Source organism: Lygodium microphyllum, unplaced genomic scaffold (genome assembly GCF_053477565.2).
Source record: "Lygodium microphyllum isolate KBCC unplaced genomic scaffold, Lygodium_microphyllum_v1.1.10 scaffold_159, whole genome shotgun sequence".
NCBI classification, from domain to species: Eukaryota; Viridiplantae; Streptophyta; class Polypodiopsida; order Schizaeales; family Lygodiaceae; genus Lygodium; species Lygodium microphyllum.
Genome location: NW_028229642.1, coordinates 141,587 through 162,258, shown reverse-complemented (window position 1 = coordinate 162,258; position 20,672 = coordinate 141,587). Strand labels below are relative to the sequence as shown.

Sequence of the window (20,672 nt, the reverse complement as noted above, 5' to 3'; positions counted from 1 at the left end):
ACCGTCAGAAAGAGTGCCACTTGGTCAGAGTGACATGAGGAGAGAGCAGCCTGCAGAAAGGGTAGAACCTGGTGCAAAGAAGGCCACTGGTCAGAGTGACAAGCAGTTTTTGGTTGATATAAGTATGTCAAGCTGAGAGTCTAGAAGAGGCACCTGCACCTAAACCACAATGATGCCTGGTGCTGTGTGGGCTGTAGCAAGCTTTGCTCCCTGAATTTTGAGGATGAATTAAACATCAACCAAAAAGGAAGGTTTGATCTTCTAGGTATGTCGGAGTTGAGCTATTGTGACTTTTGTATAACTATTGGTTTTCTGTGGGTGCACTTAATACGTTGTCTACTATCACTGGGTTTTCTGCATGCTTACTTGAAAATGATCTTTGTTAAGTTGTCTTTCAAAACTGAGGTTCATTGACAGGAACTGGGGACTTTAACATGGTTGACTACTGGTTCTAGCCCTATGTAGTGAAAGGGTAGTAGCTACAAATACATCATAGTGTGAATGTATTTCGACATATGATTGGGAGCTAATTGAACAGCTGCAACTTTGTCTGCAGTTTTAACATGATTAAATGTTGGATCTGTTGCGGGTCTTAAGCTGCAAGTCTTCTAAATCCAATCTGTTGAAGTTTGATGGAGACCAGTACGTGTCTCATGTGTAATATTGGTTCTGCTTGTTCTTTTCTTTATCTATATATTACTTCTTTATTTCCTGAATAAAAAGTTCCATCATTTGTTGCAATCTACTTGTAATGTTGACAAGCATCAGTGTAGCTGGTATCTTTAAACTGCTTTGTATGAGGGTGCACTGTTACGCTCAAAGCTTTGCCATGGATCTATTTAGGTTTGTTAAGCTGCTGCTAGTCCGCATGTCTTTTAATCCTGTGAGGATGAAGGTTGATCTTCTGGAGTTCTCTGCCATATCTCATGTTGGTTGAATGACCACTGCACATCTTGACTGCTTTGTCCATCTCTTCTGTTAATCCCTAACTTGTTTACTCTATCTCGTAGGTAGTGCTTCTCTCTCTTGTGGTATTTGGATATATTGTCACAGAAGAACCAGGATAACCCTAGCAGCACACTATTGTGCCATGATAAGAATGGATCCTTCAGTATAAATTAAGATTATCTTCTGGAGTTTATGGTATGATCTCAAATTTGTGCATATGCTGCTGAACTGGAGATGGCATGGTTCAATGGTTATTATTTTAGCAGCCACAAGCCTGCAGAGACCGAGAGAGTGCAAATCTGCGGGAGAGGGACTAACTTGGAAGCTGAGCCTCTTCGGAAGCAAAGAGGACAAGCTTGTGAATGCAAACTTTTGTCATCATCTGATGTTAGTCAGTTTGCCAGGGATGCAGTTGTGAGTCTAGAATAGACTATGTTGGGAGCTTGATAAAGTTAAACAAAAGGTATAAATTTTTGAGTCATCCTGCCCACAGGAATATATCTTAATGAGCTGGAAGTGGTGGGTTCAGTTGTGTATCCAGCTGTTGTTTCTCTCTAAGGTGGCACATTTGAGGTATGTCTTGCCTCTCTCTCTCTCTCTCTCTCTCTCAAACTTCATGCTCGAAAATAAATGAATTTTAAATAGTCTCATTGATGGCTTTAGCAATTTGATGTTTATCTCACCACATGGCTCTTGTTATAGAGACCATTTTTGTTTTGTAGATACTAAATTGTATTCTTATGTATTCCATGCTAAGCTAGTATTCAAACATGGACCGTCCTAGCATATTTTATTTAGCATGCTATGGACTTGTCCACTTGTAAACTTCAGCCTTGTAGTTATGTAGTAAATGTGGGTCAACGTCACATTGTGAAGCTTTTGTATATACGACCAAAAAAGAAAACAAGATCGCGCTTTGCTCTTGTATCAAATTTCTCAAGAAGTTTGATTGTGATTTCTCCTTGCTTGTAAGGTGAAGTGTGCTTGATGTTGCAGTAGGTTTCAGTTTACTGCTTAAGCAACAGCAATGTTGAGTTTATTATAAGGCTTGGGTAGCTTTGAGCTTCTTGCTTTGATTGAGTGTATTCATTCAAACTCGAGGTTAGTTTATTGCTCAAGTGATGGAACATCGTGCATCTCGATACCCAAATGACTGAAAATGCTGATGGAGAAGTCATTTCTTAAACAGCATTCAGACAATGAGGCCATTAGAATGCCCTCCCCATGTATAGAGATTGTGCAGCAGTGATAATTGCTTTTGTTGGGCAAACGGAGCAGTAATTTTCTAGCATTAAAATCCTTACATTTTCTAATGCTTTTTAGCATGCTAAATAAAGCTAAGACTACTGGCCTCATGTAGAGCAAGAATTAACGTTCCATGTCATAACTACAGCACTATGGAGACCCACATTTTGTTTAATGTACCGAATTGTTTGTTTACGTCTCAAATAATGAGAAACAATGACAACATATGTTAGAGAAGACAAGATCTAGTCTAACCAGGTGTTGCATGGAGTCAAATGCAGTCTCATTAGGTTAGTGATATAACTCAAGCTGTTGAGGTTCATGTCAAGGAAGACATTTCATTAGAGCTACTTATTACCCCTTAACTTGAATGGGCTTATTAATAAGATGGAATTTCTTTCCAATGTTGAGCACAATTGTATTGTCCTTGGTAGCTCAATGAGCATATTTTAAGGTCAATTTTTTTTAAAAAATATTGGACATGTGTTTTCCTTGGTAGCTCAATGGTTGAGCAGTTGGTTAAGAAACCAAATGGATGTAGGTTCAAGTCCTACTCAAGGATATAAAACGGGTACGTTGCACCTTTGAGCTTAAATATTTAGAGTGAAATTTGTGCAGCATTCCAATTAGTGCTTTGTCAAGTGAGGGTATATAGGCTGACTTTGATTAACTGTGTATATAAAAGAGATCTCATCAATGCCCTCTAGCCTTTGCTTGCCTGACCTACTCTGTCCTTTTGTAATACTAGACTAGCCCATTTTTTCATCAATGCTCATCAATGTTCTCTAGCCTTTGCTTTTTCTTTTGGTTGAACTACTCTCTCCTTTTGTAATGCTAGACTAGCCCATGTTTTCAAGCTGGTTACATTCATGTTAAATAAAATTTCCAGGTGTGTGCTCCCCATGCAGGATCTAGTTTTGTACGTGTTGGCCATCATCTTATTTGTTGGAGATGTGGGCCATCTCTTGGTCTGCCTTAACAACTTGACCATCAAATCACATTTTTTACATGCATGGTTGTCCTAGAAATATCTTAGGTGAAGGCCAAACACAATCCTCAGTTGTATGTAAAGATAATGTGAGGGCATGCACTCTTCTAAAGAGGGTCTTTTCACATGATATATGGATTAAGTATGCTGGATAGGTAAATGTATAATGGGTACAATTGTTACAACTTGAGTATAAGCTCTTAAACCATTCAAATTGATAGTATACATACTACATGACAAGATTGCCCTCTTAGATGTGTTGGGATGCACTAAAAAGAGTTCATTGTGACCATGTGTTTGCAATCTTGATCACTCATGCAACTAGACCTTGTTTTCCAAGTTTGCCAATGAAAAAAGAGATGTTAAAATTTAGGGTCAAATGGTGGGAGAAATATTGAAAAAAGATAGTGTGTTTTGTTTGTTCAATCAACTAAGGATTGACATAAGATTACCAAAAACTCGATTATAAAAAATCCTTGCACATGTAACCACATTGTGAGATAGCAAAAATTTATCAAGATGAGATGTTTGGAATATTTCTTGCTAGTTCAACTTGATGGGATGCCTAGAACAATTGATTAAGTTAATATTGTAGAGCTCCTTAAGAGCCTAGATTTACATGTATGTGAACGCACTTGTCTATCCAAGTGATGGATTCAACAATTCGAAACTACAACCTTACTCTTGTAAGTCCCAAGTGTATATATCTAGGCCATCATGTGTAGGATTGTTTATGTACACTTTATATATGTCGAAAATCTTATTGAACTTGATTGTGTTGTTCAAAGTGAGAAGGTTAATGCTTGCATACATGTTTTATGCAAATTTTATGTAAGAAATGGAGATCATGACTTGCATGCATAGAAATTGAATAATGTTGATCTACACACACTAAATAAAGAAAAAATGGAATACTATTAACTAAAGGTGAGCAAGGTAGACCGGGCATAACCGTCCCCCACATTAATTAATGATATTAAGTTCTTAATGTACGCACTAGAGTTAGAAGCCTTTTTTTAATCATAAGTGCCATATTATAATTTGTAAGATTGTAATTTACGATTTGAAAATGTAATGGATGTGAACATAGGATTAAAATTGATCAAAAATTTTAAAATTGATTATATTAGCCTTAGATTTATGATGCTTTGAATGTGACATAAGTATGTCTAACGCGTATAGCAATTAAATTATACGAGTTAAATTAAGTTTGCACTCTATGGTGTTTTTGTATGTCTATTTATGTACTTTCATATAAAATAGAAAATATTGACAAATTTGAATAATAAATATATAATTTTTTGATTGGCTCCTCACGCAAACAATGCATTCTTGTTCATCACTTTATAAAGTGGATGAAGCATGCTTTATTTATTAGGTCGAAAAGGCTTTGAAATTGTGATTGAGATAGCTTTAATTGTTCAATAGATTCTTTAGGGCTGGAGCAAGTGGGTAGTTTAACCCATCCATGGTGGTTGAGAGAGACATTGTAGATGTTAGTTGAATGCTAACGATATGCGACTCCCCAAAATGGGCAAGGAGTTCACCAATTTAGTAGGTAAACATTAGGTCGTATCTTGAGGAGTGTGGAAACCTAATCTCTAAATAAATGTTTTGATTTGATAAAACTTACAAAATGGGTGTCCATCATTTGGTTTATAATAAACATTAGTATGTCTCTTAGTCATAATGATAGATATTTACTAACTTTGGAACTAAGGAGTTCCTCTTGTGAGCTTGAAATGTGCCACCAATTTTGGGAGTTTTTATGAGTTTATGGCTATTGCCACATGAGCATGAAATAAAAAACAAGTTTGAAATCGGCTCTGAAGCCACTATAATTGTCACTTGCTCTGTACATCTTGCATCATTTAATTTATTTTGCTTACTATTGATATGTAACTAAACCTCATAGAGGAGGGGGCCATTAAGCTCAAAATAGCTTACTTATATAATTAATATGGACTATAAAAAATCAACAAATGAAAGAAGAAATCCCATTTTCAATTAGACACACTAGATTTGGTGATGTTAACATGTGAATATTATTTACACAAACATAAGTACACATTGTGAGCTAGACCATTGCCTCATGCTTTTTTTTTTTGGGTTCTTTAGCTAATCTTTAATCATTGATATAAGGGACCTTTAAAAAAATAATAGAAAAAGACTTACAAAGTGGTAGTTAACTAGGGGCAAATTTCCCCTAGACAAGAACATGAATGATTTCCCTAACTAATTACTCGCATACTAGTTATTTTATTGCAAAACCACTTTTAGAAAACCAAAGTGCGTTAAAGAGTAAGAATTTAGATAATTGCAACCCATTGGAGTTGGGTGTTCATTGCCACTTAAGCAAACAAATACAAAAACTTAGCCGATCTCTTGGTAGTAACTTTGAAACCAAAGGGGTTATAGTAAGTCTCTTAAACATCTACACTATTTCTTTTGAAGACAGAGAAAGTTATCACTTGGAACTCTATATGATTTTTTAGAGTGGACTTTGCCATTTTTGAGGGTCCAAACAAACCTAATGAGTTTTCCTAATACCCAAACAAAGAAATTCTTTGATCTGTTCTTCTGTTGGACCTTTCCACCTCCATCCATTTCTTGATTTTAGATCATAGAAGATTCTTCTTTGCACTCCCAACAAAGGAGGTTCACAATGCTCTTCACCTCACTTCCACATAGTATTCACGAATGGGAGATCGTTGCCATAAGCTTGGATAGCTTGTCTTTGGAAGGAAGTCATATTGTTACTACTCTCCACAAAAAGAGATCAATATGGTCCGAGGGTGTGGAGGACCCTACTTTTTAAAGGCAAATGACAATCTTAACTTTGAAGTTACAAACTAGAGATGGAGAAATTAGAATAAAGACTAAGTACATTAGGACCTACATTTACTTATAATCAATGTTAGGTTTGTTAAATGATAATATAAATATTCATGATTATTCCATGCTCTTTAGACCTAAAAATTCCTTAAAAACCAAGGGGGTGAAAACTCTTAAATATAAGATAGCCAGAATTATTTTCTACAAACTTAATTATGGTAGGATTAGTTAGAAAGCTAAATGTATGCCTTCCAAGGAAGCAAGTAGGTTGGGTGAATCCCTAATACATTCACCCTATGGCATGGTAGGCTCGGTTAGTTGAGAAGTTTCTCAAGGAAAACAACATTAGACTATGAAATTAGGAGTTAAATATTCAATTGTCCTAGATTGTTGTCATAAAACTTGACTCACTGTTGTTTTAGGGGATCAGAGTGAGACTTTACCCTATGGGTAGAGGGGGTTTATGTGCCCTAGCTCCCCCCTTGTTTCATCTGAAGCCCACAAAGCATTTTTGAAAAGCTAGATTTTGGTTCCATTGCCAAAACCACAACTGATTCTTAATCAATCAATTTCTTCCCATAAGTAGACTATCATGTATGTTAGTGAGATATCATATTCTCATCGAGGTATGTACGCTCACCAAAACCTTAGGCAATAAAGAGTAGAAAGGACACGTTGGGAGGTAACCAATCTAGGAATGATGATAAATTAGAATAGATTAAATTGAATCGTTGAAATTGTGATTTAGATTAGGATTTCCTTTTCTTTCCAAAAGAAGAAAAAAATAAAAAAAATAGACTCACCACTTGTTGACATCGTTGGTATGCATACATTGAAAAGGCTTGGTATGAGACATGACTTCTTTGTGTGCTATTATGGAATCAAGAAATTAGTAAAATTTTAACATCTACTTTCATTTGCTAAAAACTCACTACTTGTCTTATATCTTATCGTGGCATGGCAAAACATTAGTTCATGACTAGCTAGTCGACTGTTGGCTAGGTTGTCAAATATTGCAGTGGTCGATTGCATGAGTTGAGGTCTTATCTGAATTGAATTGAGTTAGAAGATTGTTGAAGTTTAGTAAAATTTTTACTGGATATTCTCTGATTTTTCTAATTTGGAATCACCTTTCTCAAGCATATAGGTTGGGCAAATACTACATCAGACTAGTTGGTAATAGTTGTGATGGCTTTCATAACAAGCATATAAATGTTGCATAGGATACTTTCTGCAGTGGGATAGAAGTCTATGTTTCCAAGTCTACCACTTTTTACATGGACAACAAGACTTCCAAGCTTCTTTGGTACTCAGTACCTCTGACTTCCAATGTCCTTAGTTATTTTTGTAGTGAATGAGTACATTTCCTTTTGTAGTAAACAAGTATTTGGCCAAGTTGGAGCCATTTTTTATGGAAGAAGTGGGCTAGTCAGCATTAAGATGATCAAATGTGGCCGAAATCTAGTCCTTTTTCTTGTTGATAGTCCTTGACCATAATCTCTCGTAATGAAAGAAATGCAAGTCAACTAATGTTGTGATAGTCCACAATCCTTTACTATGCACCCTTTTAGAAAGGTGGGGATTACCTAGGATGGGGAGCGAATCATCCTTGAAGGCGAGATTGGATAGCCAAATCCACATAATTAAAGAGCAATCACCTTTAGCATCAGGCTGCTCTCTAGTTGTAGTTTGTAATCAAGGCTCTCCATGCTTTCAAAAATTGTCATTTGAAACCCATAATTTGTGAGTTTACTCCACCACAGAAAACAATATCAAACTAATTTGGGTCTTTCTTTACCCTTTTTGAGATTTGAGCCTTAGAGACACAATGTCTCAATAATAAAGCCCATGCTTGATCCTCATTTGGTTTCTTCATTTAAGAGGCATAGCCTAAAGGCCTTATGATACAAGTCTTCAAGACCCAAACCTTCTTTAGCTTTATTCAAATCGATTTCTACTAAGAAAAGCTAGCCGTGTTCCTTTGCACATTAAAGGTCCAAATATAAGGCTTTAAATTTTCTATTAACTTGCTTCCATCAACTCTTGGAGAAAGAAAAAACCCTAGCTATAAACATTGTTGCCGCTAGTGATAGAGTGGCTTTGACTACCACCATCTTCCCTACAAGTGAGAGAAGCAAAGATCTAAATTTACTCATTTACTTTAAGAGTTTTTCATACACCAAATCAAACCTTTGCTTACTATTGAATGCCAAACTAGTTGGGCATTCAAGGTATCTCAAGGCCTCCCCAATATCCATAAGCTTGAAGAAACACGTACTTATCTATTGGGCTATGTGCACAATAGTTGGAACATTATTATTGTTTCAAGAGTTTCAATGATCTTCAACTCAAACATGGTTGGCTCACCTTTTGATTGTGTAGCCATTCTCTCTCTCCTCACTATCCCAAGCAATCAAGAAAACTAGTTGACTAAGAGTTCATTGTAGATGCACCTTCCTACACTGTAGTCCAAATGGGTTCATCTTGCTGGCCTCACAATGCAAGCATGGCTCCTCAATCTATTTCCACTACATCATTATTGATCCAATTCGTGAGCACTTTAATAGAAAGAGAAGATGTAAAGAAAAATGAAGTGTACCAACCTCAACTTCACACTCTACCTCTCACCATCTAAGCCATGGAAGAGGAAGGGGAAGAAGAGATGATAGGAAAGAAAAGAGAAGAGCTTCATTCTCGAAGTCCCTCACTCATCCTTTCTCACTCTCAACACGGTGCATCAAAAGTTAAGATAAAGGCATGAAAAAAGGTTACTCTTAAAGTTGTACACACAAGAATGAGCTCCTCTCTTTTGAGATTTTATACATAGGCTTGGGTTCTAAGATTTTGTTCCATAAGTTGGGTGCCCAACCCACTTTTTAGGCTCTTGCCGGCCCCTTTTGAATTTACGCATATACCTTATGTTAATTGGACAATTTCTACCTAATGTGAATAGAAGGTTTGTACCCACAACCTCACAATTCTTGTGGGTCTTCCTATCTAATCTAGGGTATTTTACAATTTTCATGTGAGTAAGCTCGAATATCAAATAACTTTATAAACATAGTAGTGCAACTATAAGATAATCGAAATACATTGCTATTGCACCTTGTGGATGATGATGCCTTATTTATTCTGATGGAGTCTTAAAAAATAAAACCCTTCCAAATTATTCTTGGCACTCCATATTTGCATGCTCCCACTCTAAACTTGCATCCATCTTTAGTCATGAGGTTAAAATTTACCCCCCTATTAGATGAGTGCCTATCCCATGGCACTCATTGTCGTGGGTAGTATGCTCCTTGGAGAATTTGTAGTATTTGAATAATATTGCTTGGTACTTAGTGGTTGGTGGTTAAAGTGGTGATCGGTGACAAGGTTGTTGAAGAGCTTATCATTGTTGTGGAACACTTGATCTCGGTAGTTCCCAATTGATGGGAAACTTGAGTGGGAATGTGAATGGAATTGTAGGTTGTAGAAGATGGAAGAGTGAGGTTGAAAAGTACGTGATGACGTAAGAATATTTGCAAACATTTTTACTTGTATAATGAAAAAACTTGCATGCATTCTCTCCCTAAGGGAAGCGCTATTCTTCTTTTTGGTGCATAATAAATAGTTTGTTAGTTTGGGAGATGGGTTGTACTCCAAAAATGCTTGGAATATTGTCCCACACTTGAGGACCCAAACTGTGTATAGATTGTTGTCTGTGCAAACACTATGCGAATACACCTCCATGTGTAAATGGTTACTTAAGTAGAAGACAACTCTATTGGTTCTTCAAGGTGATGGAGTCAATCAAGCAATAAAAATTAGTGGTTAAAGATATGAAGAATTATCATTGTTGAGGAAGAGGTGCTTGAAGAATATGCTAAGGGAGATGCCATTAGGGAGTTGGACAGTGTGATTTTGGAGGACAAGGTCTTGAAGGGTCATAATTGTGAGTGTATTTATAATGATCAATTTATTTCTCAAGTACTTTTCTTGTCTTGCTTCTATGAGTGAGTTGATGGTAGTGATGAGTGAATGAGAAGTAGAGAGAGAGAAAAGTGAAAGTGACTCAAGGAGGCATATCTAAACATAGGTGAGTTGAGCTCCCTAGCTGTGTCCGACCCTTTATGGGCCTTGAGTAAATGTGGAGGAATTGAAAGCAAGGCTAGGGGTTTAGAGATTGAGCTAGTCAACCAAGGCCACTGGTTATTCCTAACTTTGGAGCCCCTAGGTGCAATGTAGTACTCATGGGTGCATATTGATTTTTTTGGGTATTTTTCACTTCTTTTTTTTTTCTTTGGCATAAGTGCTATACAATGAGGCTTCCGGTCTTACATGTGTAACTGTGAGACATTAGAAGGGAGCAATGTCTTAATCTTACAAGAGAGTTTATACTTACACACACATGGCTTAATCTTTGAGATAAGTATGTGACTATTGGATAGGATCAATTGGGTAGCTATATTTTATTACACAAGCAGCACTAGTGCTGCACATTTTGACTCCACATCAAGTGTGGATGTAAGGCACGACCTCATCACCAATGTGTTTTTAATGTAAAGAGAAAGAGGGGAAGAGGATGAAGGTTGTAGAATGTACGAGAAAAAGACAATGAGAAATGGGGATGGGATGAGGGCATGCTTTTGTTTCCCACCATGGACCAAGGCCCACATGAGCACATGCATTGGCAATCGCCACCACCACACACAAAGCATAACATGCATTCTCTTGTTTGCCACATTTTGAGCTTGTACTTAGTGAGTCAAAAGACAATGAAGAACCTCACACATTCCATTGTTTCACACCAACATGAGCCCTTTATGAGGTGTACTTAGCCCGATTGAGAAGTGATCATGGTGTGATTTTGTCCCTTTGTGTTATTTATGCATTGAAGCACATCAATGAATGCGGAGCTATGACAATTGAAGTAAAAGCCTTTTTGGAGCAAATGTTGCCATTATAGAACTAGAATTATTGAAGAGGATTGAAATTTGTGAAGGAGTAATTCACATAGCTTTTGGAGGGAGTTCATAACTTGGAGGTAAAAGTCAAGGTACAACTTGCCTGAAGATATTAGAGCCTCGATTTTATTGGTTTCTAATAAGCCATTGAGGATAGTTAAGGATTTCCACGGTGGTTGTATCTTCAATATCTATGTTCTTTAAGCTCTTCTAAGAGATTTCATTGCTTTAGTGACGTTTTCTTAACTTGAGCTCTATTACATGTCATCCGTTTGTTCTACATTTAGTTGTTGAGAGCATATGCAGTTGATTCTAGTTCAAGAAAATGAAAAATTTGCTTAAAGAATTCAAATTCACATTTTTACCCTTTACCAATACCATAACAACTCATTTATTATTTTCCCCCATGCATGAAAAATGTTGCAATGCTTTGAAATGTAGGAGGGGTTCTCCTCTAATATGTGTGTGGGTTTCCCATTAGAAAATTATTTATGCACAAAAAAATGCAATGAATTGTTTATTGTTTGCAACTATAATATAGTGCCACTCCACGAAGGAATAAACCATAAATAGAAATCGGAATTATATTGGAGCATAGCATAGATATTAAGAAATTGTGGTGCCTTTCAAGAATTAATATAAAGTAATAATGCAAAGTACCATATTTCCTTGGTCCAATCTACTAACTATATATATGCATCTCTTCCTCTATGAGGAGTTTGTCTAGGAGAGGCCAATCTTGGACTAGTTAAAGTAGTTCAACATTTCATAGAATCACAAGCACTCCTAGGGAGTTGGGAGTATTGTGCATTGGACCATTCTTGGAGTTCCAGTGCTTGTACTCCATGCTTTCTTCTCAACCATTGGTGTGGAAGGAAAGAATTAAGTGAAGCTCTTCAAAGTTAGCTTTAGATATATTTTGTGTGAATAGGCAATCATTTTTTGGGTACATAAACAAATACTTCTCATGTCAGCAATGGACGGCCATGTAAGTGACTGTCGCAAATACAAAGCATATGACCAGAGTGAAAGAGAGAAGTGAACATTAAGAGAAGAAAGACAGAGAAAGGGAGAATAGAATGTTGAAGACTACACAAAATGGATATTGAATGTTGAAAGGATATATGTATAAGGGTTGTGTGAGAATGAACAACTTAGAGATCCCTCACTGTGGATGAATCTAAAGTGATCGTGAGCAAAAGCAAGATAGCCATAAATAGGCAATTATAAATGTAAAAAGCCAATTGCCGTGACTTGCATAGTAATCATGAAAAAAGCCCACTAAAAGTTGTCTACCACATGGCAAAACTATCAGCCCTATCCAAACTTGTTTAAGCTACTCGATCTGCCTAAAAATCTGACCAAATTGTTGGTGAAAAAACTAAAATGTTGTGCAACCTACTTTCATACATTAAAGATATGCACAAACCTACCTTGATCTGCCCTAACTAAGCTATGCATATCTCTTGACAATGACCAAATCTCTAATACCCCTTATCAAATCTTGCATAAGGCTAAGGGATTGAGTATGTTGATGAAGAATGACCTAAGGCAGTGCCTTGGTGAACAAATCTATGAGATTGTCCACAGTCTTGCAATACTCCATATCAATAGTCATGTCCAAGATCTTCCCACCACGAATGTAGTGATATTGGATCTCAATATGCTTTATCTGAGCATGGTCTCACAAGTGCTATAACGAGTTGCTGGTACTCAATCTCTATAGGACAGAGCAATTCTTGGTGGCTACATCTTACTACTCCAAGAAATCACACATGTACTAAGAAAAAAACATGCATGTAGTCCATCAACCTCAAAGCATTGATGCTAAATCACCTACACCTATTGGATAAAATAGGACTAAGATGGGGGGTCCATCTTAGAAACGTCAATATCCTCAAGGCAGCCTAGCAATGAACCTTGGTAGGTTCACTCATGAAACCTGCAAAGAAAACCAACTGGAAAAAGTAAAAATTAATCCTAGTATTCAAAATCCAAATAAAAAATGCAATCAATTTTTGGTAGTAGGAAGCATCAAAGGTAATTTTGCATGAGCCATAGCCTTCCAGTTGAGATCCATGGGAGTGGAGATGGTTTGACAATCCTTCATCTCAAAAGTGGTCAAGAGCACCTGCACATACCATTGTTGAGAGAGAAAGCTCCCCCTCTTAGTTTGCCATATTTCATGAGTTATGACCTAAGAAATGAAGAAGTCCCATATTTGACATCTCAAAATTTTCATGGAGTGCTTTCTTAGTTCACTTGACCATTTGTGCATGGTCACATGTCAAAATGAGATTGTCCACATAAAGCACATGTGAGAGTGCATAATGGAAGAGAAACATGAACATCAAAGAAGAGAAAAAAGAGAGACAACAACAAAAAAGAGAATGAAGTGATAATCTACATTGAATTTAAATGGAAAGTTGATACAATGGCAAATTGATCAATCCTTGCGTCAATGAGGCCATTGGATTATTCTAGTTTTGATGGCTGCATCAAAGGTAGAAAGTTTTAGAGATAAAGTGTTTTGAGCTTGTAGAAGAATGATGAATAAATGCTACCTCCAACATACATGCTATATATAATAGAAAATGATCGAAACTAGCTACCTTAAATATGGTGAATAAAATAATGTAGTAAACTAGCATAAAAATGACTGACCAACTTGATCTAAAGGAAAAAATATTGGCAACAAATTTTATATAGAGATTGGTGAATATCTGACATTGAAAATAGGCCCCCCATCCATTGAAAAAGAATACAAGTGTGTTGGGGCTAGTGCAAACACACTCAAACCTCATTGAAAAAGAAATGTAAAACCAATCTTTGTCAAAACAAACAATGGAGCCAAACTACCCACTGAGCGGTAGAACAAAGGGCTTGGTACTAAACCTCTATAGAAGATAAGGCCACAATAGGTTGCTTCTTATTTCTCATGAGATAGCTCTTGATCTAAGGGAGAAAACAAAAGTTGTAGTAGAGCATTTAGACTCCACATTACTTGCCCAATCTGAGTCACTCTAGCTAGTGAGAGTGGCCCCCTCTCCACATATGATCCCATAGGATTGAGTCACTTGTAAATAGCACAACAAGTGTAAGGTATCTCTCCAATGAGCTTCTTGAGTAGGAGTCTTCAGAAAAGAAGATGGTAATGCAACCACAAAAGAAATGTTTGGTCCAATATGGATAAGACAGATCTCGAGCAAGACACCTATATCAAGAGTAGCATATGGAAGGGGATCTCTGATTGTCACCATCTTGGACTCATGATCCATGGGGCATGAAATGGACTTGCATTCAACCATACTAAACTATGAAAGAAGTTCACAAATGTATTCTTATTGGGAAATAAATATGCAATGTGTTAGCTGATAAATCTCAAGACCAAGGAAGAAGTGTAGGATCCCAAGGTCCATTATGTCAAACTCCTCTCACAAAAAAATCTCACTAGTCCAATCCACCTACAGTGAGTCACTCCTTGTAATAATCAAGTCATCCACATATAAGATGACCAAAGCACACATATCACCTTGACCTTGTACTAAAGATCGGGGTCATGATTAGAATAATGGAAGCCACTTTAAAGAAATAATCGATCAATTTGCTAGTACAAAGCCCTAAGAGCTATTTGTGAATAGGCCATAGAGGGCCTTTTGAAACTTGTAGACATGATCCTCCTTCCCTCGCATAGGAAAACCAAGAGCTAGCAAACATAAATTTCCTCCTCTAGGACGCCATTCAAGAAGGCATACTTTACATCCATTTAATAAACTGACCACCATCAGTGGATAAGCTGGAAGAGCCAAAATAACTGTATAGTAGCCATATGGGTTGTAGGTGTGAATGTCTCAAATAGTCTAGGCCTACCCTCTGTGCAAAACCTTGGTGACAAGCTAAGCTTTGTGCTTGTCCAAGGTGCCATCAACCATGTATTTGGTCTTATAGACCCACTTCACACCTATCAACTTCTAGTGTTCTAGACACAAAACCAACTCCCAAGTCTAATTATGCTCAATGGAATTGAGCTTCTCTTGCATAGCACATCACAATACATTCTGTGTAAGAGCCTCATCAATAGTAGAAGCCTCATGATCTTGTAAAATCTTAGACATAAGGGCATAGTTTGTGTTGAGTGAACTACCTTGCTAGGCATGTATCCTAGCTAATCTATGTGGGCCTCTCAATGTAGTCCCACTATATTACTCTTGAGAAGAAACTAAGAATGCTCTCTTTTACGCTTCATAGGATATGGCAATGGTTCTTCTTACCCAGTTGCCATCTAAGTGCGATGTGCTCTATAGTAGTTTGCTCACCCCCAGGGTATGTGAGACTCTTCTTTAGGAGGAATTAGCTCCCCTTTTTGGAGTATAAAGAGTTACTCAAAGATATAGAATCCAATTGATCTAGATCTACCAAGGCATTTACTAGAGGTATAGGACACGAAAACAAGAAGGGGAACAAGAAGGCAGATAGCAACAAGAAGTAAAGTGACCAGAAGGATGCGAAGAAGGATGAGAAGAAGTTCAAGCTTAAGTACTCACATTATGAGAAGGGCACTCATATAGAGGAGAAGTGTTGGTAGAAGTACCCCCATTTTAAGCCAAAAAAAGTTCAAAGGATTCAAAGGCTACCCCTGCTACTATTGAATCCATCTTTGTTCAGGCTAACCCTGCTACTATTGAGTTGGTCTTTGTTCAATTGTTTCATGTTGAAGATACAACACTTGCTTCTTTCACTAAGGAGAAGCCATGGCTCATTGGCAACAAGGGCTTTTCACATATGACCTATCAACAAGATTGCCTTCACAATTTATGTTCTAGGGGGGCTCTATCACCATTGCTAAAAGATCTTCCATACCCTTTTGTGGAGTGGGGACTACTCTCATTTTACTAGATAGGTAGGCTTCGTCCACCAAAGTTCCTTATGTATCATATTTAGATTTTAACCTTCTTTCTATCCATGGTTCAAAATGGCGAGATACTTGCATGGTCTTCACCTAAAATGTCTTGATTGTTGAGGACTCTCCTACATGTTCTATTCTTTGGACAAGTACACAAGAAGGTGGGCTTTACAAACTCACTACCTTTGCTACACGGACTTCCCATGAGCTTAGGCTACTTTGGCATGCCCCTTATGGGCACTTGAATTTTGACTCCATTAGATATGCTTGTTGGAATAAGTTAGTGGAGGAACTTTCAAACTTTCCTCTCATTCACACTTTATACCCTACCTAGTTATGAGGCAAGCACCATAGGCAACCTCATCCACTTGTTTCTTCTCACTAGACTTCTACTCCCTAGTGGAGTTAGTAAATATCGATGTGTGTGGACCTATGGGCATAGCCATCATTGGGAAGGCCAAATATCAAACACTTCTTGTTGATGATTTTAGTAGGTGTGGCCTTATTCTTTAGAGTACCAAAGTGAGGCATACTCCAATTCTTGTGAATGGAAGTTGTATCCTAAAATGCAAATTTCTTTTAAAGTTCGTGGTGGAGAGTTTTTGCTCTAAGGTTTTTGACAGGTTTTGCAAAGAGCACGAGATTGGGATAGAGTACTCTCATCCAAACACATAATCTAAGAATGGTCTAGTAGAGGCGCCAATAGGATTGTGCTTAAGATGGTCCGATGATGTTGGAGCATCGAGGTCTTCTTGATTTCCTTTGGGGTGAGATAATTGCTATAGTGGTACATATGTGCAACAAGCCTTTGACTTTGGTATTACACAACATGAATCCATATGAGGCTTTCTTTGGGAAGAAGCCTTCCATGTCTCATTTTCACACCTTTGGGTGCTATGTCACTGCCCATGTGGGCAGGAAGGCATTGGGTAACTTGACCCAAAGTTGAAGAAGTTTATGTTTGTTGGTTATAGTACAACCACAAAGGGCTGCATGCTCTATGACTTGCAAAAAAGGGTTTTGATTGAGGTAGGCACGTGGTATTTGATGCGTTTGCAGCCTTCAATGATCCAATTGATGATGCTTCTACTACAAATAGTTCTTTGTCATCGACTAAACCCCCACCATTAGCCCCTCCCCTTCCTTCTAGGTTACCCATCAACACCCCATTTTTGTATGTGACTCCTACCCCCACCATCCTCTTATTCTCCCCCTTCACCTCCCCTTCCACCCTTGATGGCTCCTACTACTCCTTCTTTGAGTATTTCCACTCCTTCCCCATCCCCTCAAGTATCTTCTAGGGGTGTTGAGTCATTTGAGGAGGAGTCCTCTTCTTCTAATGAGGAGAATATACATTTACCTAAAGAGGGGAAGCACCTATCCCAAACATGTGCAATACAAGTACTAGAGGCCTCTTGGTCTCCATGACAACAAGATGAGCCTATTGTTATTCCACAATAGTACCGAAAACTTATGCATGATGTGACTGTTTCTCATTTTCAGGTCTTTTGGTGATAGAGAGAAGAGAGAATGGCTATCTTTAGAGAAAAAAATGGTTTCCTCATTGGAGTCATCAAACACATTGAATTGGTGGTACTCTATCTCTGAAGTAATAGATCTGCAATCAAACTAGAATATTTGCATTTTGGTGTTGGGATGTTTGAATGAAGGGAAAAGCATCTACAACTTGAAAAGGAAGATTGTAGATGTCTTGCATGCTTGGTAGATGCCCCAAAAATAGTAGCAAGATCACATTCTTGATGACAAATATGCTCCAAACAACAACCTAGTATTGGTCTCCACTTGTAAAACCCTCCACATCCTCACTAAGGTGATGATACCATGTGATAGTGTGCAACAAAAGAGAAACACAAACACATAGATAAAAGAGTGTAGCAAGATACTAGAGAATGAAGTGATAATCTCCACTAAATCTCAATGGAAAGTTGAATACAATGGTAGAACAATCAATCCCTATACACAACCCAAGGCGTTAATGAGGTGTTGGATCAGGTTGACGATGATGGTTGCACCGAAGGTGGAGAATGTCGTAAACAAAGCATTGCTACATTGAACTTGCCTACTATATATGGCAAAAAAGGGCCAAAATTGACCACCCTAAATATGGTGAATAGAATAATACAATAGGCCAACATAAAAATTGGTCAACTAGCTTGATCTGAAGGTGAAAATGTTAACGACAACTTTGTATAACAGCCTTTGCGTAGAGTGCCCAATATGTGGCACTAAACCTAGACAAGGGTAAAATGGCCAATTAAAGGCCGAAAAGCATAAAAAACAACTCATTGCTGGGAACATATATATACAAAATGTCTAGAGGTTTACCTAAAAGCTGTGGGAGGTGTATTATGGTATGCAAATTGAACCAAATCAATATAAGTATCCCATGTGACAAGATGAAATATAGAGTGTGGACACAACAAACCAAGAGTTGGACTATTTATCGCTTTAGTTAGATTGTTAGTTTCAAGATAAAATGTGGAATTGCAATCCATTTAGTACCAATATTATTAGATAAAGTAATTCAAAAGTTATTGAAAAAATAGAATCATAATCAAATATGATAACTTTAGGTAAACCATGATGCATGAAAATGGTTTTAAGAAATAAATTAGTGGCTTGAGAAGTCAATTCTTGGGTTTGTTTACTAAAATGATCAACAATAGTCTAAACAATACTACATATTTTTTTCCATAGAACATTAGAAACTAGAAGAGGTATAAGAAAACCATATTAATTTTTACTATGGAGTTTAATGCATTAACATATTTGGTAACAAAAAACAAAAGATGCAACATCCTTATTAGATCCAAATCTATGATTTTCTAGTGATTTCTTTAATTAGACCACTTGGGAGTCACTAAGAGACAAGAGCAACCAAATTAGCACTTGGTTCAAAGATGATAGTTGCATTTTTCCTTAAGTAGCAAGGCACAATGATCATCATGTTCCCTTAGGAAAGAGTTGATTTAATCTTTAGATCCTATAGATGGTCTTGCTTTTCTAACTAAGTTTAAACTAACTCGAAAAGCTTAGCTAACTAATGAAATCAAACTAACCTTAGACTAGACTATGATTATTGGGGTTGTAATCTTCAACTTTCCCTCCAATGCACCCATTTGTTATTTAAGTGTTGAAAAGATTGGGGGAGGGCAAAGAGACATATTGATTTTTTACATGACATTGAAGAATGCACACAAGATAGGCAGTTGAAAACCTTATTCTTTTATGTCGCCCCCCCCTCCCCCCCTTCTTCTTCTTCTTCCTCTAAATAATAATCTACTAAAAATAAGGGGAAAATACAACATGCATAAAAACATATAAGCAGTCCATAATATCAACACACTAAGTAGTGAGTTGGCTACATAGATAAAACACAAATTAGTATGTGGATTAACTAATTTATATTCGTAAAGTATCACTAAAAGCATCCATAAATGTAGGTGCCAATCATGCTAGTTATATAAATGTGGGAACTGTCACCTTATTGAGTATGACATCTCAACGATCTCCCTCAGGTTTAACTCCATGACATGTACTCCAAGTAAGTTTCGAAATCATCTAAGGCTTTTTGCTCCCATTGCCTTGGTGAAAATATTTACAACTTGCTCCTCTTAATGCTTGCATAAGTGAGATCAATGTCACTATTGGAGTTGCAAAGAGAGAGAGAGAGAGAGAGAGAGAGAGAGAGAGAGAGAGAGAGAGAGAGAGAGAGAGAGAGAGAGAGAGAGAGAGAGAGAGAGAGAGAGAGAGAGAGAGAGAGAGAGAGAGAGAGAGAGAGAGAGAGAGAGAGAGAGAGAGAGAGAGAGAGAGAGAGAGAGAGAGAGAGAGAGAGAGAGAGAGAGAGAGAGAGAGAGAGAGAGAGAGAGAGAGAACACTATGCTTGTGGTGCTTCCAATAGCTCTCTTATGAGCAGCACCTTTTTGTCTTATTACTCAAAGAATAAAGAGTGAGTGTACACATATATAGTTAGGGTTAGTGAGTGAGATGGGCAGCTAGCCACATTGGCCTTTATCCTAATACCCTCCACTTAAAGGTCAATGTGTCATAAGAGAATGAGAGAATGTGTTGTTGGGGGTAAAGACACCTATTCCTGCGCTACCTTGTATATATTACACATGTTGTGACTACACACCTATACACTACAGGTGGCAGGCGCCCATCACTTTCACTTTACTCTCGATTCTTTTAGTGATGATCGTTGAATAAGGGAAGGCTGATCACACATTGTGACTATTGGAGTTTCCATATACAATATCTCCCTCTCTTGCTCTCTTGCCCCATCTACCATAGCTTTTGCTTTGCTCTTGCTTCTGCTTGCTACTTGGGCTCTACCTTTCAATTCATATCAGAGTGACCATTTAAGGAACTTCTTCATACTTTGCTTTATCCTCCCAGATTCAGAGCTTCGGCTTAAGGTTTCATGGCAACCATTATTTCTTCCTCTTGAGATATACATTGAGTCTTCCCTTCTCCCAACTTATTCCAAGTTGCTCATGGCTTGTTGAGCAGCTTCTCAAAGTTTTGTTGAGCCTTGTTAAGTACTTATTGAGTTGAGAAACACCACTCTATCCATTTTGAGTGGACATAGAGCATGCTCTAGAATTCTTGGGTAGTTATGGTAGCTTGATAGCACTTTCATATTTTGGCCATAACTTTTACATAAGATATCGAATTTAGCTGTTCTATACATAGAAACAAAGAGCACAATGAGAAATACAAATTTAGGTATTAGTAAAGTTGATTTTGTGTAGGTTTGAGTTCTTTGTTTTACATACTTACTTGG

General features: G+C 37.4%; 1 non-coding gene across 1 annotated transcript; it reads left to right on the top strand.

Moving 5' to 3' along the window:
• Positions 1-2,682: 2,682 nt before the first annotated feature.
• On the top strand, positions 2,683-2,755 carry TRNAL-AAG (transfer RNA leucine (anticodon AAG)). The gene has a single exon. It is a non-coding gene; the product is annotated as a tRNA-Leu (tRNA).
• Positions 2,756-20,672: the final 17,917 nt, after the last annotated feature.